Genomic DNA, 6000 nt, shown 5'->3' on the forward strand with positions numbered 1-6000 from the left:
CACATACCACATATATACAATACACACACCACACACACACATCACACATGCATGTATGTACCACATACACACCACACACACATACCCCAATCCTTTCTAATCTCCCATTTCTAAGAGCCAAATTCTCCACATCATCTGCTAAACCTATTCTTGCTAAAACAGGTAGCTGATAAAAACAGGAGGAAGGTGACTCACTGTGGGATTCCAGGCACCATGATGGGCAGACACAGACACGTGTAGGTAAGGAGCCCACCTCACTGCTTCTCACATATGATTCCCACTTGCCCTAAGACTCTGGGAGACCATTCTGTCCCCAACCTCCCCACTCCCCACACACATGCCTCATGCTCTACCACTCCTTCTACCACCCGGAAGAAGAGGTTGAATGTTCCTGAGGAAGAAAATGGTAGTAGAGGCAAGAATTCATAGGATAGGGCGCCTGGGTGGCTCAGTGGGTTAAGCCGCTGCCTTCGGTTCAGGTCATGATCTCAGGGTCCTGGGATCGAGTCCTGCATCGGGTTCTCTGCTCGGCAGAGATCCTGCTTCCCTCTCTCTCTCTCTGCCTGCCTCTCCATCTACTTGTGATCTCTCTCTGTCAAATAAATAAATAAAATCTTTAAAAAAAAAAAAAAGAATTCATAGGATAGAGTAGAAAAGGTACTGAAAGATTTCCACTTCCAGCTTGCTTTTTTTTTTTTTTTTACCAAATAACCTGAAAATCTGCCCACTATGGAATATCTTTAAATGTCACGTTAAGTATTACAAATACTTTTTAAATGCACAGCTGACATGGGAGGAAAATAATGGATATCTCCAAGGATCAAGGATCCCCAGAGCAGGAAGTGATGCCAGCCTACAGGTTTAGTGAGTTGGGTACCTTCCGGGCTTGAGGCTGAGCTCTGCAAGAATATGAAACAAGGCTTGCACCTGACCCAGGCAGAGAGCTGGACAAGACCCTACGTAAGGTTGATATGTGAAGGGAAACCTTCCAAAAGGTGGACTAGGAAAAATTCCAGCCACCAACATAGAAGAAAAGGAGCTCGTCTATCTCCATCAGTTTTGTTGATGGAAAAATGAAGCCTTTCTTTAGAATTTGTAGCCACGGGTCCACACTCGGGCAGGTTTCAGGTTCAAATGGACATTGACACGTGGTCCAGGAACTGCCAAGTTGAGAAGAGGACACAGAGGTTAGTCTTAGGTTAGTACCTGGGGCCCCTGGTAGAAATAAATAATTGAAATCTATTTAAAAAGATCAACTTTCTTCCCCTGTCCCATATGATATCCAGAGATAACGCTCTTTCGAGGAGCAATTCAAAATCACAAATGTTAAAACATTTGAGAAAACAATCCACCATGTGCAGGAATAGTCAGTCACACCCAAAGCAGGGTTAGAGCCCCCCCAGGAACTTCAGGTAATAAAATCATCAGGTAGAGGGGCGCCTGGGTGGCTCAGTGGATTAAACCGCTGCCTTCGGCTCAGGACATGATCCCAGGTCCTGGGTTCGAGCCCCGCATCGGGCTCTCTGCTCAGCGGGGAGCCTGCTTCCTCCTCTCTCTCTGCCTGCCTCTCTGCCTACTTGTGATTTCTCTCTGTCAAATAAATAAATAAAATCTTTAAAAAAAAATAAAATAAAATAAAATAAAATCATCAGGTAGAAATGGAAAAAATCCAAGTGTTTAAAAATATGGTAAGTGAAAGATCAGAAATTGAAAACATAGAGGAATAATACACGATGAGAAGAGAACGGGAAGACTTGAAAAAGAACTTTAAGAAATGAGAACACATGATAAGTTCATTGAAAAATCCAAATACAAACAACAGACATTTCTGAAGAAAAAAAACTGCTGGAAGACAGAACTGAGAAAATTCTCCAAAGAGACAAGGAGATGAAAAAATGAGAGCCGGGCTAAGAAACGTAATAGAAAGAGACAATCCAAAGAGAAGCGCTGAGGGACTGCCCTTGTGCGCCACGCCTCAGCTTGAATGCTCCCCAGAAGCAGGCCCTGAGAATTTAAGTGTACATAATTTATCTGGGATAAACACATATTAGGAGCAGCCCCTTCATCTAACTAGTCTGTGAATGCTAGCCCCAATAAAGCAGGAAACACCAACAGGGAAGTGGGGACATGATATGGGGAAGGGAGACCCGCCAACAGAAGATATTTATTAAACGGCCGCCACATGGGCACCTGAGGTAACTCTGTGAGGAAAATGTGGAGAAAGGCTGAGTCTCATGCTTAGAATTATCCCAGTCTTGGGTCAAGAAAGCAGAGGTATTTTTATAGTTACATGGGTCATCAATTGTCATGAGCTGCTCCAGGGGGCACTAAGTCCTCCACACATCTGGCCCTCGGGCACAATGGTGCAGACACTGGCAGGCTAGAAGAAATACCTGAAGTTCTGAGGAATGTGGGAGAGGTACTGTAGCATCTCCTCTGCCTGATTAAGTTATCATTCAGAGTTCCCGGAAATTAGAGACATTTTTCAGAAAAATGACAGTGGGTTTAACAGTAAGAGGCCTTTCTGGGAGAACTACTAAAGAGAGTACTTCAGGGAGAAGGAAATTAAACCCAGAAAGAAAATGCCAGAAGAAAAGGCAAACAAAGAAACTGGTAAATACGGAGGTAAATATGAGCAGGCAGTGATTGCATAAAACAGTAACAATAGCAATGATTAATTAGAGAGTTATAAAAAATAAGATAGAACCAAAATACCAGGTAGCAATAGCACCTCATATAGGGAGTGGGTGATGAGAGCAAAAGTGTATTAAGGTCCTCAAATTGCTCAGGAGAAAGAGGGATGATAACTGTAAGCTTGGTTAAGGCTACAATGCATACCAAAATTTTAAGAGCAGCTACTAAAAATAAAACTAAATGTAAGTTTTCCAAACCAATGAGGAAAAATAGGAAATAAAACTAAGTTGACCTAGCGGGCAGTGGGGAGACATGCCAAGAGCAGAGCAAACAGCGTTAAGTTAAGATAGCACAAAACATCCAAACACGGATAATCAGCAGTAAAAAGAAAGACTGCCATATTAGATTTCTTTCAAAAGAAACAAATGGTGCACAATCCAGCAACGTTCAAGAGAAAGTCCTAAAACATAAAAAACACAGAGATTGCAAGGGAAAAAAGCAAAAGTCAATGGTAACCAAGAGAAAACTGGCTATACTAGCATCAGACAAAATAGATCTAAGATAAAAATTTTACACATAAAGAGGACAAAAAGTTGGTAATAAGTTGAACACACCAGGAAGAAATAATTATAGATTCATGGGCACTTCATAATATAAGCTCCAAATGTATTTTTTTAATTACTGAATTATAAGGCAAAGTGAAAAAGCTTCAGGTAAAAGTAAACAACATTCACTTATGGAAAACATGCAATCGAAAATATCTTAGTAAAGGGCGCCTGGGTGGTGCAGTCCAGTAAGCCTCCAACACTTGGTTTCAGCTCAAGTCATGATCTCAGGGTCACGAGATCAAGCCCAGCATTGGGATCCATGCTCAGTGTGGAGTCGGCTCGAGATTCTCTCTCTCTCTCTCTCTCTTTCTCTGCCCCTCCCACCCGTTCTCTCTCTCTCTAAAATAACAAACTTTAAAAAAAAAAATCTTAGTAACCTGCTAAAAGAAGGGAATGTTCTTGACCTAAGAAAGAGAGTAAACTTCACAATTATGGTAAATTATAAGCCACTTTTCCTTTAACAACTGGCAGACAAAGATGCCAAGTATCATCTCTGCTAGTCAACATTGGAACAGACATTCAGGCTGGTACAGTAAAAGAACACAAGGCTATACATGACTTTGAAGGGAAAAAGCAAAAATAGTTATTATTTGAAGATGTGACTCTCTGCATTGAAAAATTCCAAGAATTCAGCAGCTTGCTAAAATAAGATGAATTTTCAAAACCTATTCTGTTCCTATGTAGTTATAAAATGTAATCTTTAAAATGATTCTACCAGTAAAACAATTACTGTAAGACACTTAAGAATGAATTCCGAGTTGGGGGAGAAAGAATTCCAGGGGTGCCTGGCCAGTTGGTAGAGTATGCGATTTTTTATGCAACTCTTGATCCTAAAGTCGTGAGTTCAGGTCCCATGTTGGGTATAGAGATTACTAAAAATAAATACATAAACTTAAAAAATTGAAAGGAAACAAAAGTAAACAATGCCATAAATAAAAAGAGAGATATTGTTATTTAAAAAAAAAGAGAGAGAGAGAGAGGCTCCTGAGTGGCTCAGTCTGTTAGACATCCAATCCTCGGTTTCATGAACTCATGAACGCGGAATTGTGGGATCAGGCCCCTCACGGGCTCCATGCTCAATGTGGAGTCTGCTGGAGATTGTCTCCCTCTCCCTCTGCCCCTACCCCAACTCATTCTCACATGAGTGCTCTCTCTCTCTCTCTCTCAAATAAATAAAATCTTAAAAAAAAAAAAGTAAGCTCATAGATACAGAGAATAGATTGATGGTGGCCAGGGGCAAGAGGCGGGGTGGGCAAAATGGGTGAAAGGGGTCAAAAGATACAAACTTCCAGTTATAAAATCAATCACTCAGAGGATATAATGTACAACATGGTGATATTAGTTAAGAATACCGTACTGGATATCTGAAAGTTGCTGAGAGGGAAGATCGTAAAAATTCTCATCATCAGAAAAAAAATTTATAACTATGGATGGTGTCAGGGTTAACTAGACTTATTGTGGTGATCATTTCGTAATATATACAAATATCAAATCATTATACTGTGTGCCTGGAACTAATACAATTTTACATGTGAATTATATCTCAATTCTTTTAAAGTAAAACAAACAAACAAACAACAACAAAAAAATGGAGGAACGACCCAGGGGCACTCAGTAAGTAATACAGAAAGACAATTCACAGAAAAGGAAGAAACCCATTTGGCTAGTAAACATATGAAAAACCATTCAACCCCACTTTGGATTCAGGAAAATCGAAAATAATACTGCAATTAGTTATCTACCCATCAGACTGGCAAGGATGTGGAGCTACTGGAACTCCCATTTGCTGTGGTTAGGACAAATGGTGTATCACTTTGGAGCAAAATGTGGGAATAGCTATTATATTTAAAGATGCTCTTCCCCGTGACCCACCAAGACATATCCCCTGCAGAAACTTTCATCCACGTGCACAAAGCAACTTGCACAGAAGGCTTCCTTGCATCAGTGAACGTGGTCACAAAAATGTGTAAACAACCTAAATATACTTCAACAGCATGAATAAATAAATTGTGGTACAGTCATTCAATGAGATGCCAAACAGCAGTTAAAAAATTATCAGGACACCTGGGTGGCTCAGTCACTTAAGCCACTGACTCTTGATCTCACCTCTGGTCTTGATCTCAGGGTCGTGAGTTCAAGCCCTGTATTGGGTGTCCACGCTGGGTGTGGAGCCTACTTAAAAAAAAAAAATTACATGTACTACATATACCAACTTAGATAAATCCCCAAAATAATAGTGAGCAGGAAATAAAAGCAAGTATCTCTACAGTGTGATAGTATTTATGTAAAGTTAAAGACCGTGTAAAATAAAACCGTATACTATTGCTTACAAATATGTTTAGTTGCCATAAAGTACACATACACGTGCTTGGTGTGATAACCAGTAAATTCGGGTAGTGGCTGCCTTTAGGGTGGAACGAGGAAGGTGAGATCCAGAGAGCAGTACACAAAGGGATACTCCTCTTTTATATGTTTTATTTATCTAATCATTTCAAAAATATGAAGCAAACACGGAAACAGGTTGAGATGGGACCGAGCTGACTGCATTATCTATGTATCTAATCTACTAGAGTATCCTCTCTGGTTTTCTGTATGCTTGAAATTTTCATTGAAAAGATAAAGCCCCCCCCCCAAAAAAAAGAAAAAAAGGAAGGTCTGAAGCCAGGGACCTTGGCATGTGGCTTTGCCCTTACAAGCAGCAGAATGACTAGCATTCTTGCACACCCATTTTTGCACACATGGCCTATTGCCTTAAAAC

This window comes from Lutra lutra, chromosome 8 (genome assembly GCF_902655055.1).
Source record: "Lutra lutra chromosome 8, mLutLut1.2, whole genome shotgun sequence".
Lineage (NCBI taxonomy): Eukaryota > Metazoa > Chordata > Mammalia > Carnivora > Mustelidae > Lutra > Lutra lutra.